The sequence below is a fragment of the Vulpes lagopus genome, chromosome 1 (genome assembly GCF_018345385.1).
Source record: "Vulpes lagopus strain Blue_001 chromosome 1, ASM1834538v1, whole genome shotgun sequence".
Lineage (NCBI taxonomy): Eukaryota > Metazoa > Chordata > Mammalia > Carnivora > Canidae > Vulpes > Vulpes lagopus.
In genome coordinates this window covers 21880141-21896145 of record NC_054824.1, presented here as the reverse complement: position 1 = coordinate 21896145, position 16005 = coordinate 21880141, and the positions used below count along the sequence as shown (strand labels likewise).

General features: G+C 32.6%; 1 long non-coding RNA gene across 2 annotated transcripts in view; it reads left to right on the top strand.

The window, feature by feature from the left end:
* LOC121471284 overlaps positions 1–13818 on the top strand; it is a 46298-nt gene extending 32480 nt beyond the window's left edge. For both annotated transcript variants that reach the window (XR_005982650.1, XR_005982649.1), the window contains exons 3-4: positions 11845–12036; positions 12564–13818. This is a non-coding gene — a long non-coding RNA (uncharacterized LOC121471284). The remainder of the gene's footprint in view (positions 1–11844; positions 12037–12563) is intronic.
* The last annotated feature ends 2187 nt before the right edge of the window (positions 13819–16005 follow it).

Here is a 16005-nt window from a genome sequence, read left to right as displayed (position 1 = left end):
TTTTTTCCTACAAAGAACATGACTAATCTGTATAATGTAACAGAACATGCTAATTTTGATTTTGTCTGACTATGTGGGGGTTTATTTGCAGATAAGAAGTGGGGACAAAGCACAAAGACACAATTTACCAAATTCATCATGAAGCCTCTGAATTTAGCCTGCAAAGTTTCTAAGTTAGAGGCTTATATATGTGCCATTTTATTGGCACCACTATTTATTAAACAAATTCTTTCCAGTGGTGGTCAAATCTCAATCTTTCTCTCTAAGGGTGGAGACAAATGGACAGCTGTCTTTTCTTCTGAGTAACAGACAAGTCAAATAAAATTGACTGCATGTGTCATCAGTTAATCAATCAAGGAATAAGAGTCTATTGATTGAGAAAATCCAAAGTCTCTTTTCCCCTTCTTCTATATTGTTTTTCTCTAAGTTGTAGATGAAATGGATTGAGAGAATCATTTGATTTGTCAAATTATAAAGATGTAGTTAAGTCGGTGGTCGTGGCTACAGCAAAGGTAAAAAGTCTGCATCTAGGCATATGAAAGCTTAGTGATATTTTTCAGTAAGTATAATGATATGTCTTTGTCTAAATAAGCCTTTTCTTTCTTTTAGAATGCAGATTTGGCTTTTTCAGACATCTTACTATGAAATATTACAAACACATAGAACAGTTTAAAGAATTTTACTGTGAAAGTCATAACCCCACTGTTTAAATTCTATAAATCACATTATGCTTTTTACTTGTCTGAATATTGAGTAATCTCCATCAATCCTTCTTATTTGTAGTACACTTTGAGGTTGCAGACATTATTATATTTCCAACCAAACATATTTCAATATGTATATTATTACCTAAAATTCATTTTTTTGCAATTTTTCCTTTTGAGTTAAAATCTCTTATTTCAAAAATTGATTTCCCTCCAAATAATTGTCTCTTTGAAATTTGAGGATTACAGTAGCTAAATTTTTACCTTAAACATATCTAAGCTAATGTTCCTAGAGGATTATTTAGAGACACTCCCAATAGCAGATTCATTTTTGTCTTGTAATCCAAGTGGGAAAATTTAAAAAAGAAGTCAGCAGAAGGAACCACCCGCGTTATCCCATTAATAAGTCTGCAAACCTAGCTATATTTGTGCTTGTCTTCTCTATTCCTCGTTAGAAGTTCACTTACTAGCATTTTGCAAGATGTGTCTGTTTTGCAGAATTTGATTTATTAAATTTGTGAAGAATAAGGCTATTTCATGAAATACGAAGAAATTTAAGAAGAGAGGAGAGAATAAAACTGTTTTTATGCTTAGAATTCTCAATATGCTAGGGGAAGATTATAAAACATAAAAATCCAAGATGAAAATTTGTGTTACCCAAATCTATTATTTGCTAGATTGTGTGTACTTATATGTAACACACAACTAGTGTGTGTTAAAACTAGTTACAACTAGTTTATGAACTTCCAAAGTACAGAAAAAGAATTATCTGATAAGTTATGCAGGATCACATTTTACTAGTCCATACACTTTTTGAAAGTTTTCATTGACAAAGTCAAAGAAGGTTGAATGGATACTACCAAAAATAATGATAGCGTGGAAACTCTGATGGTCAGAAACTCTGATGGTCATTTTTGAGAATTCTTAACACTACATGTGTTATTTTTAAAAATACTTTTTCTTAAATTTCTTTTTTTTTTATTCCACAGATAAGAAAGATCATACAGTATTTATCTTTTACTTTGTTATCTATTTCACTTAGCAAAATGGCCTGGAGGTCCATCCATGTTATCACAAATAACAAGATATTATTCTTCTTTGTGGCTGAATAGTTCATCGTGTGTATGCGTGTGTTAATGTATGTGTATTTTATATCAATATTTAGTTTCTTTATTTCCTAATTTATGGACACTTAGATTATTTCCACATGCTGGCTATTATAAACAGTGCTGATACAAACATAGTTGTGCAGATATATTTTGAGTTAGTATTTTCATTTGTTTCAGATAAATACCCCGAAGTGAATTGCTGGATCACATAGTAGTTTTATTTTTAATTTTTTGAGGAAGCTCCATACTGGTTTCCATAATGGCTGCAACAAATTACATTCCTACCAACGATGCACCAGAGTTCACTTTTCTCCGCATTCTTGCCAACACTTGTTATTTCCTGTCTTTTCAATATTAGGCATTCTAAAGGGTGTAGGTGATATCACACTGAGGTTTTGATTTTCATGCCCCTGATGATTAATGATGGAGAGCATCTTTTCATGTACCTGTTGGCTGTCTTTGAAAAACGTTGATACAGATTCTCTACTCATTTTTTAATCAAGTTGTTCAAGTTTTGCTTTGAAGTTGTATGGGTTCTTTACATATTTTGCATGTTAGCCCCTTGTCATATATATGATTTTCAAATATTATTTCCCATTCAGTAGGCTGCCTTTTCATTTTGCTGATGGTTTCCTTTGCTGTGCAGATTTCCAGTTTGATGTAGTCACACTTATTTTTGCTTTTGTTATTTTTGCTTTTGGTGTCAGATTTAAAAATTATCATCAAGACCTGTGTCAAGGAGCTTACTGCTTATGTTCTCTTCCAAGAGTTTTATGATTTCAGGTCCTACATTCAAGTGTTTAATCCATTTTGAATTAGTGTGTGTGTGTGTGTGTGTGTGTGTGTGTGTGTGTGTGTATGGTGTAAAATAGTGGTCTAGTTTCATTCCTGATATGTGGCTATCCAGTTTTCCATAAACCATTCGTTGAAGATTGTCCTTTCTCCATTGTATATTCTCGGCTCCTTTGTTGCAAATTAATTTATCATATATGTGGAGGTTTGTTTCTAGGCCCTTTATTCTGTTCTATTGGTCTATATATCTGCTTTCATGCCAATACCATACTGTTTTTAATTACTACAGCTTTGTAATATAGTCTGAAATCAGGAAGCATGGTGCCTCATCTTTGTTCTTCTTTCTCAAGAGTACTTTGGCTATTTGGAACCTATTATGGTCCCATACAAATTTAGGATTACTCATTCTATTTCTGTAAAAACTGCTACTGGAACTTTGATAACGATTGCATCGAATCTTCAGATTCCTTCGGGTAGTATGGACATTTTAACAGTAGCAATTCTTCCAGTCCGTAAACATAAAGTATCTTTCCATTTATTTGTGTTTCTTTAAATTTATTTAATTAATGTCTTATAGTTTTCAGTATACAGGTCTTTCATCTCTTTGGTTAAATTTATTATTAGGTATTCTATTCTTTTTGATGCAACTGTAAGTGGGCTTGTTCTTAATTTCTCTTTTATTAATTTTAATTTAATTTATTTTTTTCTTAATTTCTCTTTGTGAAAGTTTATTACTAGTGTATAAAAACACAATGGATTTTTCTGTATCAATTTTGTATCCTATAACTTCACTAAATTTGTTTATTAGTTCTAAAAGTTTTTTCATGGAGTTTTTAGGATCTACTGTATATATTATTATGTCCTCCGCAAATAATGAGAGTTTTAATTCTTCCTTTCCAATTTGGATGCTTTTATTTTATTATTTTTCTGATTGCTGTGATTAGGACTTCCAATACTATGGTGAATAAAATTGGTGATAGTAGGCATCCTTGTCTTGTTCCTGGTTCTAGAGGACAGGCTTTCAATTCTTACCACTGAATATGATGTTAGCTGTGATTTTGCCATAAATGGGCTTTGTAATGTTGAGGTGCATTCCTTCCATCACATTTTTGAGAATTCTTATCATAAATGGGTGATGAATTTTGTCAAATGCTTTTCTTGTATTTATTGAAATGGTCATATGAAATGTATCCTTCATCTTTTATCCTTTATCTTTTAGTATCTATTTCATTTATTCCCTTCCTTCTACTAACTTTGGATTTTATTTATTCTTCTCCTGGTTTGTTGAGGTATAAATTTACGTTGCTTGAGACTTCTTGGTTCTTAAAGTAGGTATTCATCACTATAAACTTCTTTCTTAGATCTGCTTTTTGCTACATCCTACAAATTTTATTATGTTACATTTCCATTTTTGTTTTCTCAAGGTTTGTTTTTGATATCTCCCTTGACCCATTGGTTATTCAGTAGCATGTTGTTTAATTTCCATATATTTGTGAATTTTCCAGCTTTATTTGTATAATTACCTTCTAGTTTCACGATATCATTGTCAGAAAAGATGTTTGATATGATTTCAGAAAAGATGTTTGATATGATTTCAATTCTCTTAAATTTATTAAGACTTGTTTTGTGACCTAACATGATCTATCCTTGAAAAATGTCCACATGCACTTGAAAAGATGTGTATTTCACAGCTTTTGGATGGAATGTTCTGTATATCCATTTAAGTTCATCTGGTTTAACATTCATTTAAAGTGAACTGTTCCTTACTGATTTCTCATCTGCATGATCTATTCATTCATGTAAGTAGGGAATTAAGGCTTTCTACTATTGTTATTATTGCCTATTTCTCCCTTTAAGTTTGTTAATACCTGCTTTATATATTTAGGTGTTCCTATATTGGGTTCATAAATATTTATAAATATTATATTCTCCTTTTGGATTGACACTTTATAATCATTTAATGTCCATCTTTTTGTCTTATGGTCTTTAAAGTCTATTTTGTCTGATATAAGTACAGCTACTCCAGCTTTCTTATGGTTTGTATTTGCATGGAATACCTTCTTGTACTCCCTGCACTTTCAGTCTGTGTATCGCCTTACATCTAAAGTGAGTACCTTAAAGACAGCATATAGAGGGGTCTTTTTTTTTTTTTAATTCCATTTAGCCACTCTATGTCTTTCAGTTGTAAAATTTAGGCCTTTTTCACTTTAAGCAATTTTTGCCATTTGAAAAAATTTTTGGGGGACATTTTGTAGTTCTCTGTTTCTTTCTTATTTGAAATTTCCTGGGCTTTCTGGATTAGGATGTTTGTTTCCTTTTCCAGCCTAAGGTAAGTTTTCAGCTATTATTTTTTCAAATAAGATTTTTGCTCCTTTCTCTCTCTCTTTCTCTCTCTCTTTCTGGGATCCTTATAATGTTAATATTAGTCTGCTTGATTTTGCCCCAGAAGATGCTTGGGATATGTTCACATTTTTTTTTCCCTGCTCTGACTGGGTGAGTTCCGTGTCCCTAGTTTTGTGTTGACTGATCTTTCCTTCTTCATGTAGTCTAGTGCTGAATCCCTCCAGTGTTATCTTCTAGTCCAGGTATTGGATTCTTCAACCCTGTGACTTTACTTTACTTCTTTTTTTTTTTTTTTTTTGTACTTCTATAAGGAAGCATCATATGCCATTTAGATTGAGGGCTTGCCAAAATTACCACAGAAAATAAGTGTTTTGGCTCTGACAGAGATTTTTCCATTCCTCACGGTATCAAATGAATTCCTGATTATTTTTCTTGAAGTAAGGAATTCAAAATATAACTAGACTATAAGCACATCACAGACCAGAATGTTGCAGATCTTTTTTTTACCCAATTGAAAAAGATGTATGTTTTTATAAGAATTAATTTCCTTTACACATAAGGAACAATATAATTCTGGATATAATATGGTTGATTAATAAAAAAGTTCATGCTGCCATCCATTGATTTTTGCTATAGTCTATGAAAAGGAACCTAAAGAAAAAAAGTTCAAAAATGAGAGAGAATTACTCCAAACTATCTTACCCACCATAAAGGTCAAATTGCTTAGACAAACTTCCTTAGAGCTGAAGAGCAGAGTAGATTAGCTAACAAGCCTTATAGCTTTCTATGAAGTTTTTTCAGATTAAAAAAAATATCAAGAATAAAAGTTACTTCTTATTTTCAAAGGCCACTCCTTGCACATGTTATAGTAATCTTTTTACTTATAATTTTTTGAGACATTCTTTCATGCAATCCTCCCCTTTTCTTACTTCATTAAACTCTTCCACTCTACTAGATTTTTCTTAACATTTAATCAGTGTGTTCTTCTATATCCCATCATAACTCCTATTATCCTTAAGTTACACTCCGATTTTTCCATTCAGTCTAACAGCCAAATCTCACAGAAAACCATATGTGCCTTTTTCTCTATTTGCTCATCTTGTATTAATTTTCATTTCAATTTTCCCTGTAACATTTCTGTTAAATTACACTTATTACATTCCCATGATTGTTGTCAAACATCAGAGATACTTTTCTACCTTCATACTACTCTACTTCTTACTTAGCTCTTCACTCCTTCTCAAATCCCTATATCCTCTTGAATTCCATGACATCCATGATCTTCATGTCAGGGATAGATGATACCAAAAGATAAAATTAGACAAAGACCAAGAGAGTACACAGATGAGGGTAAAGACTGATAATTAAGGAGTCCCAGTCATAGTCATAGATGCAAAGGGGAAACGTGAAGTTGATTTAGTATTTGTCTCCCTTTTAGCTTGTTATATATAACCAAAAATAAGAAAATGGAATCTTTTGTTACATTTTAAATTTATGTTTTATATATAACTTTCCCCAATTTACTTATTCATTGACTCAATAAAAATTTTTGCAAGACACTGTCCCATTGCATTTACTAGACAAAATTAAAGTTTAATATATATATATATAGATATGCCTTAGAATTACAATAAAATGTTCTATGATTTTCTTATCTTTAGCATTCTAATGTTATAAAATATCTGAAACATATTAATCCTAAAGAGCAAAAAAGTCTAATTTTTCTTTTAAATCACAGAGACTATTTCTAACCCATATTTGGTATATTCTAGTTGTATTAACAGCTTGTAGTAAGTTGCTATAGCAACATATCTTAATCCTTTAAGAATCACTTCTACAATTTAATGCCGGTTTTGTACAGATAGACAAATGACTATTTTTGATTCACATTATTGCTAAAATTAATAGTGTATCAATCAGGAATACAAAGTTTTTCCAGAAGTATAAAATGAAACCAGTAATATTTAGCTTTATTCGTCCTTAATATCTTTCCACATTGCATCTATTTAAAATGAGGTTTTCACATCATGGATCCCATACCTGCATTGAAATTTGCCATCTGGTAGGGTCAGCATCATTAAAGAAATGATAAACCAGACTGGTTTATCACTCGGTGATATATTTGACACAGTATTTTTTAAAGATTTCTTTATTTATTCCATCACGTGGTGGTCTAATATTCTTTAAATTTACAGAGTGCTTTGTTTTTTATTTTTTGTTTGTTGTTTTTACACAGCTATAATGTGTCTCTTGCCCATAATTTGTTAAATCTGTTAAAAAATTCATTGAGAAAGGCATAACTATGGACAAATAAATATGCCAAAAATTGGAAGATGTGAACTGCCTTATTGAACATTTTCAATTAATATTTTATTTAATATACAACACTAGTATATTTTATAATAGATTTCAAAACTATAGCAACATAGAAAAAATCCACTTAAAATTCTAGCTTTCGAAGATTATCACAGTTAACATTTGGGTATAGATCCATATGAAATTAGGTTTTCATTGCACCTACACTATAGCAACCTGCTGTTTTCTCTTAAAAGAAAATCATAAACATGTCTCTATAGCTTTAACTGTTATATTCTAGACTGACATGTATTATTTCCATAGCATTTGATTCCAAGGATGTACAGTCTTTTCTTTTTAACCATTTTCTTTTATGATCCATTTAAGTTGTTTCCAATAGCTTTCTTTTTGACACAATATCCTACCACCATATTTACACATTAGTCTTCATTTACACTTCTATTCACTTAAAGGATTGGTATGTCAAACAACAAGCACGTTCTTTACTTTTATTAATTATATTTAACACAGTTCTTTTTAGATTTCTTTATTTATTTTAGAAAGAGAGCATGAGTGGGGCCAGAGGTCAAGGGAAAGGAAGAGAAATCCTCAAGCAGACTCCCTGCTGAGCATGGAGCTCAACTTGGAGTTTGATCTCAGGTCCCAGAGATCATGACCTGAGCACAAATCAGGTGTTGGACAACTAACTGACTGAGCTACCCAGGTACTCTTACTTGATGCAGTTTTAATTAAATGTTAATATATATATGGGCTTTAGAGTTAAACCTATTGAATTAAAATTGAATTTGACACTTAACAGCTCTATAACCTAAAAAGAGTTATTTAATCATTTTATGTCTCCACTTTCTCATCTGTAAGATGGGAATAAGCACATTATCTATCAGAACGATTTTCAAATAATTAAATCAGTCAATACATGAAAAGAACTTATATCAATCTCTGGCAAAAGGTAAACACTCCAAAATGTTCATAATTATTAGTATTTGCTAAATGAGCTGCCATAATTAATGCACTGATTTATACTTGAAAAGAAAATGTATACATAGTCCTATGTTTGTACAACATGATCAATACTATGTATTGTTACTTCTGTACACTTTTATATTTAATAGTCAAATAGTACTGAATTTTTTAACATCTGTGTTGTGTTTTGTTGTTGTTGTTTGAAAGATTCTTTATCTTTCTTTCTTTCTTTTTTTAATTTAAGTATACTCCACACCCAGCATTGAGCCCAATGTGGGGTTTCTCACAACCCTGAGATCAAGACACGAGCTGAAATCAAAAGTCAGTCGCTCAACCAACTGAGCCACCTAGATACTCCTGATTTGAAAGTTTTAAATAATATCTCATAGTTACTTTATAAATTGGATGTCAAAGAAATAGTTAAATTATATTTGACTTCCCTCCATACTACATGGTTAATTTTATAGCTCACTATAGTGACAATTTTTTCATAGTAGACAATTTGAAAAAAATATTTTTCATATTTGTCTAAAGTATAGTTACAAGATTGAAAACTTTAAGCAGTGAAAGGCAATTAATTGTATTTAGTTATTTTTTTGATAAGCTAAAGGCCAAAGAGTTTTAAAACTTATTTAAGTAAACATGGCCAATTAGAGTAGGAATTAGATAGAATAAACTTCTACAAACTTCCAAGACACTCCTTCTACTAAACTATAATAATTACATTGAAAAAAATCAACATTTGCTTATCCTCTTAAGTAAGCAGTTTCACTATATCTGAAATGCTCTGTATAAGCCAGATGTCTGCAATGTAAGAAAATTATGTTGATATGAGGTTAGAAAAGTTCTAGAAATGGATAGTGACATGGGCAAGAGGATAGGCTCTGCATAAAAAATTTCAATAATAAGAACTCAAATCTAAAGATTATGGCAAGGAAAAATAAAATTGATGTTTTCTGATTCTTGAAAGATACATGGAGAAAATAAACTCAATTATCAAATAGTCAGCTAATATAAACAGTGAAGTCCTCCCTTATGTCTTAACTATAGAATAAATATATACTACAAAGCATAGAAAATAACAAGGTCATGAAATTTATAGTACCAAAGGATTATAGACAGGTTGAAAATACGGAGTCACAAAAATAAATATACAAATGGGGAACAGATCCTTAACATACAATAATATGTTAAGGAAGTTTGATGTTTTCTGGACAGCAAAGTCTCCTAAAAAGACAGCTAGTTGCCATGTGTTATGGACTGAATAGTTGTGTCTTCCCAAAGTTCATATGTTGAAGCCTTAACACTCCAATGTGATTGTATTTAAAGATAGGGTCCTTAGGAGATAATTTAGGTTATATGAGATTGTTTCTCATCTCATCACCATGCCCACTTTCTCATCTGTAAGATGGGAATAAGCACATTATCTATCAGAACGATTTTCAAATAATTAAATCAGTCAATACATGAAAAGAACTTATATCAATCTCTGGCAAAAGGTAAACACTCCAAAATGTTCATAATTATTAGTATTTGCTAAATGAGCTGCCATAATTAATGCACTGATTTATACTTGAAAAGAAAATGTATACATAGTCCTAAGTCCTAATCCAATAACATTAATGTTCTCATACAAAGAGAAAAATTGACCAGAGCTCTCTCTCTGTGAACACATGCACAAAGGAAAAGGCCATGGGAAGACACAGCAAAAAGGCAGTTCTCTACAAGCCAGGATGAGAATTCTCACCGGAAACAAAATCAGCTTATCTTGGACTTCCCACCCTCCAGAACTGTGAGAAAATAGTTGTGCTGTTCTAGCCACACCCAATCTATGGTATTTTGTTACAACACCCTGACCTGAAGTCATCACTGGTCCATGATAGCATGCGACCTTAATATTCCTATGCATCCCAACTGCTATAGATTGATATTTGCTTTTCCCAAAAATTCATATGTTGAAATCCTAACCCCTAAGCAGTTTGAAAGTTGGGCCTTTGGGAGGTAATTAGTTCCTAAAGTCAGAGCTTTCATAAGTGGGATTAGTACCCTTATAAAAGAGGCTCCAGAAAGTTATTTCGCTCCTTGCACACCAGCAATGTAGATTAAAGCCAAAACTTATAAATCTGAACTTTAAGAATAATAATGGCCATCCTGTAGAGACTCTAAACTGACATTGGAAAGATGACTATGAGGAATTTTCTGGTCCATTGCACTAATTATATCGTTGGCTTTCTGTAAATTATCTGGATAATTTTAGCTGGTTGTCACCCTTAACTGCAAATGGAGTTGAAAAACAGCAATCTTTGAAAGAGAAGTATGATAGGATTAAAATAATAAGAAAAAAAAGTGAAAAATCTTTCCCTAAGGAGAATTTATATATTAAAGTTTGCAAACCATTATTTATAAATTTAGAATTAGGAAGATATCTGCAAACTTTTCTATCTGTAATATTTGGTAAGTCTATGAACTTCTATAGATTTTTTTCCCACAGATAGTCTTTTGTTTTCTCATCCAATTTCTTCCAGAATTATGAAGATAAAGACATATGGATATACTCATTAAAATAAATTAATTGAAAATACATTGATAAATCTGAGAGATAAAAGCAGTTAAGGTGACCAGCTACCAGACCATATTTATAATTCAGGTCATTTGTATTTTTCAAATACTAATTTAATGTAATTATTTAACAATTTGATATAGGTGTGTAAAGGATACAATGATAATTTTTAAGAAATCTTTTAAGAACACATTGGGCATTATGGTAGTTAAAGTTAAATTACAGTAAGGAAATGGGAAGTGTTCTCTGTCAGTGTGCCTTCAGGGAGCAGAGGATTTTATGACTTGGTTTTTAATGACCCTCATGATTCCTGAGGGGAGTCATAATTTTTTAATCAGACACAGCTGCCATTTAATAAAAGCCAACATTGCTAGACTAGGTCAGTGACAGTATGTTTAACGGCTTCCTTGATAGTTTTGTACACGTTTTCTCTTAAGCTTATCCACATTTCTGGACATTCTTATTTAAAAAAAAAAAAACTAACCTCATCAAGCAAGGAGATAGATTCTACAGGTCAGAGCAAAGATTTTGGTGATAGATACTTTTAGACACTTGGTCTCAAAGCAAGTATGAAACTATCTTATTAACGTTGCCAGCCTTTAAAAAAATTTTTTTGAATCTTTACTTTAAAGATGTTGGGAAGCAAAATCAAATTTTTAATATGAGGGATCTGAAGCTGATATGTAAAATTTAGGAAAGTTCACTTAACAATTTTGTCAAGCTGTTTCTACCAGTGACACTATCTGTCCCTTTCTATGTTAAACCAGTGTTTATATAATAGTGTTCTAGATCTTACCTCAAATCTTATTGGCAATGATTTTCCTCTGAAATGTCATCATTCTTCTTTCTCTCTTTTAATGATATACTTAAATTTACCCTGTGTGTCCCAGCATGGTGCTATCTTTAGGAAGGTATTTGCAAAAAACTTTTAAGAAAAGATGATAAAATATCAGGTATATTATTATCATGTCATGACTTGGGCACTAAGTGATGAAATTTCCCTATGTGGTAACACTGCTACGGATTGTTATTATTTTAGGTTCTGTTCTCCTTCTAGGAACAGAGAATTGCACTAATTCCTGCAAAGTTAGGAATGAAGACGTTATTTGTTTTGTTGTTAAAATATGACCACCAGAAGAGTGTGTCAGTCCTAGGTTGGAGTATTTAATTGCTGTCGCAAAGCCTTCAAACTCTTTCCCTCCGTGGACAATCATAGATGCATACATCGAAAGGGCAGCATCCTAAGATGGTAAGGCCTCTGCTTGGATCTTAGGCCACTTTGATAAGAATTCTCTTGTGAATCTGCATTTTACATGTAGCTTAACCAATAAACTTATTGTTTGTAAGTCACTGAAATTTGAGGTTGGTTGTTTTCTGGTCTGTCTTGGCTGACCCACGTTCTAAATTTAATTTATTCCTAGTCTTCAAGCTAATTATGAGAATTATTCCACTTGCAAACTAGGCAACTAGAGATGGCTGTTCATGACTTTTGTTTAGGTTCATTAAACTGGGCATTTCAGTCTTACCCATTATTTGAAAGTGTGTTTTCATTTTAGCTATTTTCTTTAGACTAGTGTGATAAATTATGAAAAACTGACATCATGAGCTAAGCTTAATACTCATCAAAATGATTCTTTCCATGTCATCCTAGATGGCAGTACTGATAATGAATGAAGGCTGGGAACTTAATCTAATTTTACTGAACTTACTGTTGAGAGAATTATATAACTCTAACCTTTCCACCCCTGTTCCTGTGTCCTATTTTACCACCTGCAGCACTATAAACGGAAGAATCTTGCCGGATGGGAGCCATCTGCAAAATAACTCATCTCTTCAAAGGGCGGCTGGATTCAAGTGCTATCATGTCTTCCAATGTGCAGTATATTTTAGTTATTGCTTTTAAATAATCTTTAGTTTTCTCTTTTGCACATTGGTGAAGACTTTAAATAGCAGATGTCAAAAATCACTTGATTCTTTTGCTTATTGAATTTCCAGAAATGCTCAGTATGAAGATATGCTTCTACAGTGTTTGTGTGAAATAATGTAATTCAATCATGCTTTCTCTATAGATAGCAATGGTCCACGTATGAGAAAAATTCAGAATGCATTATCCAAAAATTAGCTTCCATATATCTGATTATACTTAGCTCTTCTGGAATAAACAAAAGTTGATGCCACTGATGCCGATGCCCTAATTCTTACTTTACCTGCTGTGCATGAAAAATAGACACTAGAAGGGGAGCACAAACAGCAGTAATGGTACAAAGATTTCTTATTTCAATATTTACCTTTTGTGGGCAGATCTGGGAATTTTCCTTTTCCTTTAATGAGAATTGAAGATAAGCTGGCTTCACTATGGCAATACAAATGTTAAAATTATCACGAATGCTATGCCATATGTCACTTAGATAATAGTAGAAATAGGTTGTTGATCAGTAGATACATTCTCATTAGAATCTCACCATTTTTAGCATAGAACAGACGAATTTTCTTTGGAACAGTTTGTTCTAAGGATGGTTTTCTTGGCTGTCATAGGAGGTTTTAGAGTTTCATGAATTGTCGCTATAGCATTCTATATGAATTGAATAAAATGTCTATTGTGTTTTCCAAGGTGAATGCTTCCTAACTTTCACAGATATTTCAGTATTTACTTAGTCTATATCACAAATTAATGCTAACAAAAAAGACATGACTTACTTCTTAAATATTTATCACACACAACTTCACGTTACTATCTTTTTATGGAGCGGGTAACCCCCAAATTCTCAGGTTGTAAATGGCTTGCTTTCTGGGGGACTGAGAAGAATGCTTGTTGGTGCTTCCTTACCTGGAGAGATACGTCTATAATTATTTACAGGTGTACACTGACTATTTAACTTTAGAAGTAAGTTTGAAGTAAGGAAGATAACCTAAGGAAAATAAAATGTCTTATACACATAGCTAGCTATGTGTTAACTCTAGCTAACTCATAGCTAACTCTAACTAGAGTCCCATGCAGAACTACAATATAAATAGAACCCTATTTACCTGTTTGTTTTTATAACTTAACATGTCATTGCTATATTTATTTAAAATTGTTGCTTTCTATATTCTCTATATTCTGTAAGATTAAATATTTGCGTTATTTTATTTTTTCACTAAAAGTAGAATATTATTGTTCTAAACTAAAGCAACAGAACTATTAATTACATAATAGTTTTGATCAAACCAAATATTTATTAACATAAATAGAACTGGAAAAATTTAAATGGCTATGCTAATAGAATAGACAGCCTTCACTACCGAAAGTTTGATGTTGATAGAAATACCCAAATGCTTAGGTTTGAATTATGATTTCCAATTTAAAAAAAAGTTTAGTACAAATCTGTTTTTTTTTTAAAGATTTTATTTGTTTATTCATGAGAGGCACACAGAGAAAGAGAGAGGCAGAGACACAGACAGAGGGAGAAGCAGGCTCCATGCAGAGAGCCTAACGTGGGACTCGGTCCAGGGTCTCCAGGATCACGCCCTGGGCTGAAGGTTGTGCTAAACTGCTGAGCCACCAGGGCTGCCCTAGTACAAATCTGCTTAAATGTGTTGAAATGTAAGGATGTTATTTTTTACCATTGAACTCAATGGTCGTGAAAAAGAACAACAGTTTTGAATCTGGTGTATCTAAGTCAAATTCTGATTATGTTATTTAAAAGTTATGTAGGCTTTCAGTACTTCATTTTTTTTTCAATTGTCAAAGGGTGTTTGTAATACCATTTGTTTTAGGGGGTTTCTTGAATGTTACTTAAAGCACTTAGTATAGGGCCTACTTCACTCGCTGTTATTTTTATTTTATTACTATTACATTGTATCATACGACAATGTATCATTAAGGCATTGTATCATCAATACATTATTATTACATGATGTCATAGGACAGAGTCAGCCTATGAGAGTTATTGAATTTCCCCCAAGTGCTCATTTTCCTATTGAAGATATAACATATCTGTTATACTTCTGCATTATCATAGTCCATTCACTCCTCAATTCTTTTAGATAACTCTGACATGACCATTCCTTTCTCCTTCATTTTTAATTTTCCGATGCCTCTCTTCTATCTTTACTCTCATATGAGGACTGGGCTTCCTATTCCACTTAGAAAACTGAGATGATCAGAGATGGGTTTCCTTATGCTCATCTACCCGAGGACCACATGCCAGCAAATGTCCCTCTTTCTTCTGTATTAAACTCTTTCTTTTCCCCTAAAACTTTTCCATTAGTACATAACTATATTTTTAAAAACTTTTTTCATTTTCATTCAGCAGCATCTCGCATAACTCTCCCTTCTTAGAACAAAAGCCAAAAAACTCCTCTAAAGAGTTGTCTTATAATGACTGACTCTTTCATTGCTCTGCTCTCATTCTTTCTTAAAAACATGACAAAAAAAAAAAAATTGGGCGTCCGCCACACAACTTGACAACATTGATCCCATTGACTACAGCTGATGCTAAATCCAAGATTCAGTTTTATGTCATTATTTAATACAAGTCTGATTAAAAATAGCCAACAAAGGGATCCCTGGGTGGCTCAGCGGTTTGGCGCCTGCCTTTGGCCCAGGGTGCGATCCTGAAGTCCGGGGATCGAGTCCCGCATGGGGCTCCTGCATGGAGCCTGCTTCTCCCTCCTCCTGTGTCTCTGCCTCTCTCTCTCTCTCTCTCTCTCTCTACATCTATCATGAAAAAATAAATAAATAAATCTTTAAAAAAAATTTCCAACAAATTCTCTTTCTTTGAAATGTTTCCTGATTTATTTCCATGCCCTTGCTACTTCCTCCTTTTAAAACTTCATTACTTGACTTCCAAGTGCTAACTATTATAATGATAGGTCAGTCTTTATTTTATTATTATCTGTTAACATTAACTCCCTAAATTATCCTACCCACTACATTGACTTAAAATTCTAATATATACTTATCATTTAAGTTATATCACCTTGATTTTACCTGCAACTGCCTGTTCACCAGCATCATTTGGATGACTACAGATAACCTGAATCCTCTACCAGCCTTCCTTTGGACTGCTTTCTAGTCTCAAATATACCTTGTATAAATACTCTTAAAAAATAGCCTGCTGGGATCCCTGGGTGGCGCAGCGGTTTGGCGCCTGCCTTTGGCCCAGGGCGCGATCCTGGAGACCCAGGATCGAATCCCACATCAGGCTCCCGGTGCATGGAGCCTGCTTCCCCCTCT